At 34.5% G+C, this 13,876-nt stretch overlaps 1 protein-coding gene across 5 annotated transcripts in view; it reads right to left on the bottom strand.

Moving 5' to 3' along the window:
• Positions 1-13,876, bottom strand: part of rassf7a (Ras association domain family member 7a) — a 47,252-nt gene that overhangs the window by 23,647 nt on the left and 9,729 nt on the right. Inside the window, exon 1 of one of the 5 annotated variants that reach the window (XM_077211375.1) lies at positions 5,673-5,835. The exons of the other annotated variants lie outside the window; for them this stretch is intronic. The gene's annotated coding sequence lies outside the window, so the exon portion shown is untranslated. Of the gene's footprint in view, positions 1-5,672; positions 5,836-13,876 lie in introns of those variants that run through there. 5 annotated transcript variants of the gene reach the window in all.

The raw sequence follows: 13,876 nt of genomic DNA, 5'->3' as shown, positions 1-13,876 counted from the left end.
TTGACTTTCATTTCGTTTTGAAGTTTAAATTTATTTAGTCTAAATATGTGATGTAATCCATAACCAAAACGTAAGAACATATTTCCATAACCAAAACGTAAGAACATATTTTCCATTCACCTTAAATACACGATGTGACTGTACACATTAATCATGATTAAAAGCAAACATTTAAATATATTTTAAAGATAAAAATATATTCTTACAAATGGTTGCACCACATGACTTAAATTTGGCAGACAAATGTTTTTCAAGTTTTTACAAAATTTTTAACAAAACGCTTTTAACTCACCCTTCCCCTCCAAAAGGGGCTTTTTTTCTTTATTATGATATCAGAACAGTTGTACCACCCTGACATTTTTTATGGAACGCCCAAAAATCTCACAAAACATTTTCCTTCAGAAATTTCATGAAAAAACGTATTCATCATAGAAGATGTGTAATCAAAACGGTGTGTTTTTTTATATTAAGAAATAAATTCATATAACCATCCAGAAAATGTGCACCATGTCTTTGACTTTGAAAGCGGTCCACTCTCGGAGGTGGAGCATAAAAGCATTTAATGATTATGTTTATGATGATTATGATTATGTCATGCTAATTCTTTCTAGGAATGCTTATACCAAATTGTGAAGGGAAGGTTGACATCTACAGTCTCTTCCATAATTTGTTTACATTGGAGTTGCAGTTGGTTCATCTTTCTTTCATATTGTTCAATAACCACAAGAAGAGCAGGAGAATAACTGCACCTGCTCTTGTAGGTAAGGAAGGATATATTCAACAACACACATCTGGAACATTACAAAGCACTGTAGCTAGAATGCTTAAAATGTTAATACAATTAAGGTGTTAAATTTTCTGGAATGTTATGTCAAACTATAACAAAAAACTGGCCTGTGGAAATGTACAGTGCAACAAAATTTTACTAGAAGATTATTTACCTGACTAGATAAGAAAGTTCCCACAATAATGGTTCCTAATGTTCAAATAATGTGAATGACCTAGATGAAGTAGTATTTTATACATATTCAGAATATTTTTGAAGCAATAAAAATAAACACTCCAAGAATGTTAACTCAATCGAGGTTGAGTGAAAGGATTTTAGAAACATTACACCAGCGGAAATGTCCTGCCCCTCAATAACGGCGACGTCTGCTCTAGTGCAAATATAAAGGATGGTGCGAATTTCAAACCTGATTCAGACCCTGTCAATGTTAACAAAAGGTCAAACAAATGAGCTGAGGGATTATTTAAATGAGGAACATTATGACTTCATAAAGCCTGGAAATATCGTGTTGTAGTCCAAATGAGCCTTTCGTTGTTGTTCTTGGAAAGTGGATTCTATTAAATAAAATATCTCCCTTTGGAGTGGACTTTGATCTTACACATTAACTAAAGTTGAAAAAGTAAAAAAGTACAATAGGAGCCCTGCAATATAAATGCATATTTGACATTGTTACATTTCCCCTCTTCCCAGTCTGTCAGTAATGCTCTGTTTAGTTCCTGCTCGATGAAGCTCCTCCTTATGAAAAGCACAATGTGTTCTGATTGGTCGACTGGACCAGTGTGTTGTGATTGGTCAAGAGCTTCGTGCATGTTTGGGAAATTACCTGCTTCTCACCATAACCATGAGGTTCAACACACTACTAACTCAACTCAACCAGGCCCCTTTTTTTTGCGTAAGCCTTGGGTGGGATTTATTTAAATGAGTAATATTGTGACGTGTTCGTTGCCGGAAGAAAACTCAAGACTAGAATTAAAGTGTTTCAGAGAGTTCAGAAACAGTGTCGGACTGAGAGAATAACTTGTGACTTTGTGCTTTGTAACTTTGCAAACCTTTTCATGCTGAAACAACTTTTGCTAGTTTCCGCTTACCAAAATAACTGAGGATGGTATTGCCTAGACAAAGCATTATTTTGTACATATTCAGCAACACAATTCACCATTAAACATTGCATTTGAATGTAAATGTTAAACACTAAAATGTTAATTGAAATGGAGAATATTTTTATAAATGTTATGCCAATGTTCTACTTGCATTAAGAAAACTGTCCGTTTTAAAGTTTCTGATACCATTTCTAAAAATGGAATATTGGGAACATTTTTCTATAACATTTATCATCTGGGTCTTTTTAAGTGCATTTAAGTGCATGGGTTTGATTTGGCTAGAAGCTAACCTGACCTTGAGAGCGATCAAAGGCTTTTTGTGGAGTTATCTGGGAATCTTCACACTTTTGAACATATTTTTACACCTTTCAGATTGTCAATAAAGTGTGAAAGCTTACACGTCATGAGAGAGTAAGTTGCAGAGAACTAGAAAGATCCAGATAACAATAGAGAGAAACTGGGAGAAGGTTTTCACTGAATACTTACAAACTAAGTGAATGATTTGCATTTAAGGTGAAACTGTCGATCTTAAAATACAAAAGCTTTCACAAACCATAATGAAAGCTCACATGTGTTACTCAACATTGATCCAGAGAAAGCAATGCTTCGTGGTCACCACAGGGGTCAATGAAACTCACACTGGTCATCTCGTTCCAATAAAAGACCATGATGTGTTTCCTACTACCATGGGGATATGAGTAAAAAACTGAAAAAGAGCTTGACCAGGTCACACTTTATCTGAAAATATTGCATGATACAGAAAATTAAACCTATTTAAGATCAAGATAAGCGCATTTCCCTCAAATTCTCATTACTGTAAAGCACTATATATATATATATATATATATATATATATATATATACACACACACACACACACATATATAAAAATAAATGTCAAACATCTAATTTTGAACCAATCAAATTCTTCTCATTTTCTTTCCTTTTATACCTCCTTTATGTTTCTCTAGATAGAAATTAGGTTAAATGATGAGCAAAATGAGACCTTTGCTTGAGTCTATACTACTTCCTTCTCTCTACAGTTTCAGAGATCAGTGTCTGAAACTGCTCAGATTTTTCAAAATACCAGTTTGCAACTATACGTCCAACATCTCATCATAAACTTAAATATTTCTCATAAAATTCTTCTAAAATATATTTTTCTATGTTCTCCACATTTTCTTTTTCATTTTCTTTACATGCATATTTTATCTAATTTCTCCAAAGGAAGTTTTTTGAATAATAACAAAGGATCAAATTCTTGACTTGAAAAAATGTCACAATGCAAAAAAATCTTAATTTTACCCGCTTTCATTCATTATGCCAAACATAATATACATATTTTTTAATGTGACTTAGACATGTTTTTCTGAAATATAGCCATTAGTATTTTCCGAATTATGAGAGTAACTTCCATATACTGTAAACAATGAGCGTAAGGTTTACTCTATGAACGCAATAAGCATTTTCAAAGACTGGGAACAATGAGTTGACATTATTCTAATCACCCATCAATTTAAAAGTGTAAAAGCATTAATAAATTACTACAACAGACCATGAACCTTAAACGTTCGATTATTTACGCAGCAATAATAAGGACGTGTTAATTATCACTGTAATAACAGTGATATCACAGAACACACACACGTTTACTTGGCTATCTAAATGTAGACATCCATAGACGTAATGGTTTTTATACTCTACAAACTGAATATTCTCTCCCCTTACACAATACTACTCACACAAACCAAACTTTCTGCATTTTTACAATTTTAAAAAGCCGTTAACTACTTCAATATTCTTCCAGATTTACAAATGAGGACGTCCCTAAAGGGAGGTTTTTGGTCCCTTCTGGGTACAAATTTGTCCCCCAAAAAAGTAGAAACACAAAGACTTGATCTCATTAAATTCTATATTACCACTTTAATTAACTACAAACACATTTAATATTCAACAATATTACTGATTTGACTGCACTGACACTACCGGATGAGAACTGAGCTGGACTCTCATGTTTTCTCCAGAAACGCTTTACAGCTAAACTGAAGTCATTTAATTATTGATGATCTTTACACAGTTATTGAGCAGAACTGAATCAACACTGAACTGACTTCAGATGAATAGTGACTGTTTACAATAGTTTTTTTCAAGCTGTTTACAGCAGAATTGAATTCTGTTTGCCTCACCGTTCCGTTTATCACTGTAAAGCTGCTTTAAAACAATAGTATAAAGCACTATAAAGGTGTCTCGACTTACAACCATTACTGAAACTCACTCTCCTGTGCAACGGTTCCCATGTCTCACACATCTCTAATGTACAGCTGTGCACTGGGACCTGCTGTTCCTCATCAGTAACATGGCGCATGATCACATCACGATCACCTAAACGGCTTAACAAGCCAAGTGCTGAACTGCCACTTTAACAAAGAGCTGAGCTGGGCATTTCAAAACACGACCTGCAGCTTTTGACTCTACGTCACAAGATTTAAGTTGATTAGTCATTGAAATGTTTCACGTGACCACATATTCCACAGGTGCTGCATCTGCAATATCTTACGGGATGCGTTGCTATGCAGTTGCTAGGGTGTTCTGAGTGGTCAAGTCATGCATATAATGAAAAATGATTGAGAAGGTTTTGTTGAGTTAAAAGGATAATAACCAGATTTTGTGTCTGTGCTGGACTTTAAAGCATGCAGTCTGGTCATTAGCAGAGCGAATGCAGTTAAATAGAGATCGACAGGGAAATCTGGTTAGATTAAAAGCAAACAGCAAGTTCATAAAGGACTTAGTGAAAAGCGCCATGTTAAGAAGCATGAATAATGTAGCTCTGAACACCAGGGAACATAATTAAATCCAGGACCCACGCTATCATCAGTTATTCGTCATATGTTTGGAAAAAAATAGTACAAATATTTAAAAGGTCTCCATTCTGGAGTTTCAGAAGAAATCTCAAACTATTGTCAGATTTTCCAAGATAGCAAAGTTTGCAATTTAACATCAAACATCTAGTTATAAACATCTCAATTGATCCTTCTCAAATCAAATTTTCTTTTATCCACGCGTTTGCTTAAATGAACTGCTCATATTTTTCTTCAGAAAAAGAATAGTCTCACTTGTGTCTCCTCTGGAGTGTCAGAAGAGATCTCAACCCTCTCTAAGACTTTCTAAAATACCAAAGTTTGCTATTAAACATTAAAAATTGGATTATAAACTCAAAGATATTGTTCTATGTTTTCCATATTCCTTTTATAGTTCCTTTATACACTTAATAGTATAATATTTTATTTCTCCAAAATATGTTTAAAAAACACTAAGGAGATTTTTTTAAAAACCCAACTCTATCAAATGAGAATAAAGAAATAAGATTAAATGGAGAACAATGTGAGACTCAGATTTTTCTTTTAAGAAAGACTCAATAATCTTAGATGTGTCTCAGAAAAGAGCTCAACAATGTCTCAAACAGTGCCCAGATTTGCCACGATTAATCTAAAATCAAATTATATGAGCTTGGCTATACTCACATTCATTTTATTGTTCTCATTGTGTGTATATTTTAGGAAAAACATCTGAAAAAGAGGCAACGCTTAAATGAAATTAAACAAAGACCTCCATTTAGTCTCCCGAGCTATTAGAGAGAAACCTCTGAGCAATAAAGTTTCCCTCTGAACAAGGCTTGATGTAAAACAATCTGAGCCCCAGAGATCTCACAGACGTCACAGCAGCGGCTCAGGAACAACAGGTTGATTTACAACTGCAAACAAACAAGCGGAGTACAGTTTTCTTACCTCATAAATACAGAATTCCTCCTGGCTTTGCCGGCTACTTCCACATGAATGCAGAAATGTTCTCCTTTGAGAAAGATGTGCAGGTGGAGTGTGTGTGTGTGAGTGTGTTCGGGTCTTTAACACTCCTCAAGAGTCTGACAGCACTTCCCACTCACATCTGCAGCTCTCTCTCTCTCTCTCTCTCTCTCTCTCTCTCTCTCTCTCTCTAAGCTCCGCCCCCGTCTCCAGGTAGGAGGAGTGTCTGGTCTTGAGTTTCTGTCCCCTCGCTATTGACGTCTTTCACACACACGCCCATCCATTTAGTTCACTTAATGAGGACATACTTGACTTAGACCTCAGTTTTCCAGAGCTAATAATAATTGCTAATTTTGCTAACACAAACATAACCCAAACAGAAAAAATGTTATTCATTATTAACAATACACTATTTGTATAACATGTTGGTAACACTTTACAATAAGGTTTAATTAGGTTTTAATTTTTAACATTAAGCATTAAATAGCATGAACTAACAGCGTGCAATGAGCAAAACTTAGGTTTAGATTTTTCTTATTGATGTGTTTTGCATGAGTGAGCATTTGGAGGTGTTTTTTCACACAGCTTGTATCTGTGTGTGAGCGTAACCAGATGCTTGCGACGGAAGTCACATGTTCAGCTATTCAAACAGATTTCTGTCAATTTTGGTACCCAGAGGAAAGCTTTATTGCTCACAGTTCAGAAGACTTCATGGAGGTCTCCATTCTCTTTTATTTCTAAAAAAAAAAAGACTGAATTTAATCTCACTGCTGTCTAGAGAATCAGTGGAGACAACAAGAGATCTCATTTGTGATGTTTCTTTTCAATAGATAATACGCACTGTTGTAGATGAGAGCTTAAACACACACGGTAAACTGAAACCGGACCATCAGCTTCCCACTGAAACCATACAACAAAAACCCAAGTGAACAGCTCAATCACAAATCATTAAATGCTTATGTGGGTGAATCTATTGAAAATATATCTGTGTCATATTACAACCCAAAAACAAATAAAATAAATAAATAGTTTTGTATCAAGAAAATTAAGCCAATTTATAAGACCATTAAGACGTTCATGACAATTCAGCTCATTTTCCTAATAATTTTTCATTACTGTGATGTGTCCGGTTTTACTTTCGAGTTTATGATTCTCACTATTCATAATAATGTTGTTGGATTCTCATTATTATAATACAGTAATGAAAATCATCCTAGACACATCCAGATTTTTTTCTATCTTTAAATGAATTAATAAAATAAACGGATAAATTAAATAAATAAATACATATGCAAATGATAAAGGAATTAATACATTTATAAATGAATAAAAATAAAGAAATTAAGGGCTAAAATGTGTGAACAATAAAGAAATTTGCCATATTGGATCATTTATTTATGCATTATAAATTTTGTAAGAGACATATTTATTTATTATTTCAATACATTCGTTTATTTATATATTTAATTAATATTTGGTTATTCCCAAAATTTAAGGCAAAACAAATACTAGCATGATGAATAAAAGCTTCCACATAATATACAAATGTTTATGTATTGTGGTGTTGAAAATTTGGTTAATGTGATTTATTGTTAGGGAAATTATGTCAAAATGCAAAACGATATGGCTACAAATCAGCTTAATTTTATTCTTCTGAAGTTGGGAAACATGACCTGCACGAAACTCAACCACGGATACATTGAGCAGTTAAATACAGTAGATGTAAACATCTGGTATCTATTGCCCTAGTAATTTCACAATGACAATGTAATGAGTACCAACTGAGCCTTTGGCCTTATTTGTGCACACAACGACACACAACAAAACCAGCAGTCAATTATTAATGCGTCCTCTCACTCTGTGCCATCAAGAGCAATACAATTACCTTCTGCACCGTGATAATAATACAATGCTTTATCACATAACAGCAGTCTATGCTCAACAAGTGGAGTTCATTGGCACTATATACGATTAATAAAACTAATTTAGTTTTCTAAATTAGATTTAGTTTTTACTCTTCTAATTTAGTGAAGTGTGATCAAGGCAGGTTTGGCCTCAGAGTGGCCAACATTAAGGGATTAAGGGTGATTATAACTCTTGGTTTTATCTGTTTTATGTTCCACTGACACTTTTGAAGCATTCCTGAGGGCAACTTCTTAAACCTGTAATCTCGGCCCATCCCCCGCGGCGTCTCAGACCCCCCACGCTTTCTGGAGCCGTCCTATCAGGGTTACTAACATCCCCACAGTTTCGTGAATTTAATGTGCACCAAATAATTTGTTGTATATTTTGCTAGCCATGCAACAGTAGTCTTGGACTCGGTATTGCCACCTATTGGTGTGGATGTAGAGTCACTCTGAATATCATTGCCATTGCATGGTTTTTAAATAATTTGGCAAACAAAAATGTCCAATAACAAGAATGTTATAGAGATACAGCGAGCAGTATTTGTCTGGTCATGTGAGCATAAAATGCCGGACTACATGAGGTGGTCCAACTGTAGAATAAAACTGGCATCTAATGTGAGTTTATCATTTTAAACCGATTTCTCGAGAGTACAATTTGTTTGTTTGTTTATCATTTGATATTATGGACATCAGAAAGCATGCCTGAGATAACCACATGACCTACTTTATGAGGAAACAACTCAACTGCAAAAGGATTGGCCTGAATAGGAACGCGACTACTTCCTCACCTAATCCATCTTGTCATTGCATTTCAATTCGCAAACAAAGCCGTTTGTTGCATTGTAAAAGAATAAATATTCCATCATAAAGAAAAGCGCACTCAGCGGTTAAGCTTGTTTCAACATAAAACGTGAACAGATGTGACCCAGTAGTTTCCCTCAAACAGATTTCATCATTCTTCCAGGAGATGTTTTCAAAGCACAGGTGCACTTTGAAGAATCCAATGACAGAGACACTCTAAAGTCTCTTTAGATCAGTGGACAAAACATGGACAGGTGTGCTGTGCTCAAAACAGACCACTGCATACTACATTAACAACCCATAACAGTGACTGAACACTATGATTAAGGGAATTAGGCTACTTTTTTTTTCTTTTTCAAATCAGATCTTTTCAGGCAGACTGTCCACACTATTAATTGCAAGTGATCAAAAAAGATTTGTGTATCCAGACATAACCAAACTATAGGTTGCTTTAGTAAGCGCCCTACAGAGTCGCGGTGCAGAACTCCTCCATCCACAGTGAAATGCCCAAATATTTGGACATACCATTTGAACACAATATGAATACTTCTGCCATTTCTATCACCAGTTTTGACGTTATCGTTGTGTGTTGCGTTAAGAGTGCTGCAAAAGACAGCCAGAGTGTCCAGATTGAGTCACATCTGTAAAAATCTGATTGGAATCGCATTTCAAACTACTTCCATACGTGAATTTTTGCTGTCAAGACCATCTGGATGAACATGGCCTTGGTACACCCAAACTGTTTTTATGTTTCACGGAATAAAGAAAGTCATACAGGTTTGGAACAACATGATGGTGAGATTTTCTTGTTTGCCTGAACTATTCCCTTAACTGCAAATACAATGGCTTTGGATAACCATTTTTGGTAAGGCTATGAACCTTCTTTCTTATTACAAATAACTGACAAAGCTCTTCTTCAAGAGAGAAGTGAAAAATGTTTGCTTAACAAAACAATCTGACCTTGACAGAAGGCTACAAAAAAAGAAAAGAAAAAAAACCCCATAATTGGAACAGGCATGCCAACATTGTGTGAACAGGTTGTGGGTTTAAATGGTATGTGCGGTCTTGTGGTGTACGGTCTTCTGTCTTTTTCTTTCACAATTAAGAAAGAACGAAGAAAAAGATATACTGTACATGCATATACATATACACATATATATATACATAAGATTGGGAAAATATTTGCCATTGAGATGGAAAAACAAAATGAAAAATAACACTTGGAAAATGCGTCCCAATCAACCTGAATTCACCCATATCCACACACACACACACACACACACACACACACACACACACACACACACACACACACACACACACACACACACACACACACACACACACACACACACACACACACACACACACACACACACACACACACAGCCAGTTATTTATATCTTTTGCTGTAGTGTGTCAGTAGGAAAGATCGGTTTACATTTTCAAACATTCTTTTTAACATTAGTTGTAATTATAGTAATATTTTTGAATAAAAAAGGAGTCTGACATCAGCCGGTGCTCCACACGGAGATCTGATCTCACCATCAAGTCCATCACATGCACAAAAATACTTTGGAAAAGTAAAAAAAAAAAAAAAAAAAAAAAGTATTAATTAACTTTATTAAACTTTTTACTTGATATTTATAGAGTCATTAAATTTAAATGTGCCTTTAAAATGGCAATGGAAGTTTTACAAAATCAAGGTGAATACAAAGAATACATTTATAATATCTTGGCACATGTGTTTTAATACGCACACTCTTGACCCAGAGTTTATTTTTGTGCATATTATAGCATCTCATCTTTAGCTTTAACATCAGTACTGGAATCAATTTTCTTTTGAAGCGAAGAAAAATATACAGAAAAGCAAAATCCAAAATGATTTAGAACAAGCTTTCAGTCAGGAGGGAACATATGATCCTTTAAAAATGCAATCTTGTTTAGTAACAGTGATTTATACACATGCATAAAGCTTCTCCACAAGATGCAATGCTTAGCTTTGGGATCAAGTGCAGGATGAAGTGAAAGCTGAAACAAACCAAGGTAGCACTGCTTGGCTGTTTATAGGCAGCGCGGTTAAATATAGCCCAACTCTGTCATTACGGTCACCACATGATGACAGAGTTCTTTGTCATTTGCTGGGATTGCAACTTACACTTCTCATTTTTCAGTTAAACTCCAATAACTCAGTAAAGAAAAGCCCCAAATCACATTGTCAACAATAAAAGTGTTCCCCTTTCTCCTAAGGCTGAAGACAATTCAAAACGACTTGAGTTTCAGGTCTATTTTAAACGCACACTCAAAGCAAATTATATTCAACAACATCTAAGAGTTTGAAGAAATATTCATCTTTCAATAGAAGTTAAGCTTGCACTAAAACACTCAGAACCACAAAACTATATCATACCCAGATAATACAAATTCAATCTGAACTTTCATGACACTATTTAGTTTATTTCCTAAAACCAAAGTTGAAAAACAAACATAGTTACACATTTATAACCCTTAAGATTTGCTGATTATTTTGTCAGATTCACAGTGAGATTGAAAGAATGTCGAGTCATTTTCTCTCGAAAAGAATAAACGTGATTATGTCCACCTGCTGCTCATTTAATTGCTGATGATTTTTCTGCCTTAACTTTTTCTCCCGACTTACTGTATCTTGGCAGATATTTTACATGTGACCAAAGTTGTATCTGAAAAGTAAACCAGAATCTAAACAGACTTCTAACTGCTCTTTGATAGTTTTAGGGATGAACAATATGTCTGTACAATATCGGTCAAAATGGGAGATTTTTTTTTGGTACGGCTGATACTTACAATTGTGAATGCTTATTATTTTTACATTTAAATTACTTTTGCTTCAACTTAAATATAATATTTAAAAAGTACTCTGCTACCCTTGGCATTTCTCTAGATGAATATTCATTTTCATTCTGCACATTACAATGTTGTGATGCATACATTTACTTGTAGACTTTAAAATTAGTTAATTTAGGTTTTTTTGTTTGTAAATTTATATAGACAGTTGTAAAGAATTTTACTATTGGGCATTTACTGTTAATCTGCCATAAAGGGAATATTTACATTATCAACCAGAATTATCCGTTTGACACTTCACATTTTGTGTTTTATTAATTTTAATAAATATGTTTCTACTTAGTTTTTTGTTATCGGTTATGTTTATTACGATTTTATGTTACATCTTTTGTTAAATTATTGTTTATTGCGTTACTTGTTTTGTGTTTGTGTGCATTACACTGCATGCATTTTCTACATAGTATTTCCATCAGCTTTCAAAGCAACTTGTGATGAACTTTGATTCATCATGTGGATTCTCTTTACCATCAGTTATTATGGTGATGTTAGTATATGTTAAAACATGGCCTTGCTAATTCAGCAGAAAAGGGCTACTGGACTTAATAGTTGAAAACGTCATTTATTTATTTTTGATTTTTTTGTAAATTACAGTTGTTTCAAAGTCCCCCTGTGGTGAAAATCTAGCTTTAAATATTGTTTATATGTCTATGTGGTGTTTTTAATATGCTTTAAGACAAACCATGTGCAAACTCATAAGTTAACACCATTGCTGAGTATTTTCTCCTTAAAACTGCAGTGAAACAAAGACAGTCTCAAAAACACGGTTTGAAATCGCTGGTGTTTTTGACGTCACAAACTACCTTGTAACCAATCAGGTCAACGTGTGATCGTCAACGAGTGGATCTCTGAGCTGGTGTGAGTGAGTGGAGGCGGGGCTCATTTGCATATTCACAGAACCTGGATACTAAATGAGTAAATTACTGTATTTTTACTTAATTATTCTGGCAACCACAGCTGCCAGTTTTTTCCTGTAAAAATTCGATTTTTTTTTTACAGTGTATCAGTTAGATCTCATCTCATTTTTCTACACTTAGTGTCCATATACACTACAATTCATATGGGTCAGTACATTTTTAGTTTGTTGTTTTTAGAAATAAATGAATAATTTTATTAAGTAAGGGTGCATTAAATTGATCAAACGTGACATTAAAACATTTATAATGTAACAAAATATTTCTATTAAAATTAAAATTTAAAAAATTAAAATGTTATTTCATCTCTATTCATTTTTAGCATTCTACTTATCAAAGAATGCAAAAAATAAAAATATATCTAGGTTTCCATAAAAACACAAGCAGCAAATAGTTCGCTGGTGTCCAAGCCTGGGCCAAGCTAGTCTGTTTGCTGGTTTTAGAGGGGTTTTGGGTATTTGTAAGGTTTGGAGACCAGCTGGCCAACCAGATAAACACCAGCTTGGCCAAGCTGGAGACCAACTAAACCAGCTAAGACCAAATCCCTGAACACAAGTATGAGCAATGACAACAGTAATGCTTGTCTTGTTAAAGACAACTAACTATCAGAGCATCTGGAGTTCTTTGGGTCTGTAAGACAGTAAAACAGCTTTAAGTACTTCAAGACCACGTCAAAATTTGGAGTTGCGGTTTTGGGTGGGCCGGTTGTTTTTCTTTCTGTCAGAAAGGCTTTCAAAAGCTCAGGAAGAGGGCTATGAACAAAATCACCTGTCATGTGCCTGAGGGGTCATGGGGCACAAGAAACAAAAGCACTCATCTTTCAAAGCCCCCCAGCTCTGTCTGACAGATATCCAAACACAGAGAACAATGACGCTTTCAAAACATTTCACTTTCATCCTTCATCACTACCAACGAGATACAGACACATATAAAGATGTTTTTGTTCCAGTTCTTAGAAATTAGTCTTGTTAATGCATTTGTAGATCCATAAACCCAAATGTCATTCAAATTTCAAAACATATCCACCAAATGTTACTGAATTATAGCCAGCACATCTTCAGTATGAATGAAGCTTTGTTAGGCTTCTGGAACGCTCTAGGTGGTAGAGAGATGATAATTAAATCCGGTTTGTGTAAATGACAGTATATTGGGTGGATTCCAGACAAGGAATCATTCCTGAGGGCAACAGGTCAACAGGAATTTCAGAATTGAAATTAGAAATGATGCCATGTCATTCAACAAGTACTTACATCCACAATCATCAATATACAAAAGAATGATTATAATTCATTGCACATAAACTGTGTGCCCAAAAGTGTTGACACTTGAGTCATATCTTAAAATAAAAATTCAAGTGGCAAGTATTTTAAAGAAATATATTACGAGCACTTTTTAAACAAAACACTTCACAATAAGAATTTTGTTCATTTTAAAATATACCACAGATATACTGTTCAATATGACGGACACATCTAGCCAGGATGACACAAACACCAATGGATTCAAAAGTGCCTCTGCATAGCCTAATATACATTTTTAAAATCATATCCTTTACAAATGACCTTGGGACCATGAACTGTATGAACATAAAATGTATGAATCTCCTAAATCCACGCCGAAAAGAGCAGATCATACCAAACCGTACAAGTCAGATCATATGGAATTGGGTAAATCAAAATAGTAAAAA

Source organism: Siphateles boraxobius, unplaced genomic scaffold (genome assembly GCF_051911475.1).
Source record: "Siphateles boraxobius isolate OS27281-9 unplaced genomic scaffold, OSU_SipBor_1 65, whole genome shotgun sequence".
Taxonomy (NCBI): domain Eukaryota; kingdom Metazoa; phylum Chordata; class Actinopteri; order Cypriniformes; family Leuciscidae; genus Siphateles; species Siphateles boraxobius.
Note: the sequence above shows the minus strand (reverse complement) of the source record. Positions and strands in the feature narration are given on the sequence as shown.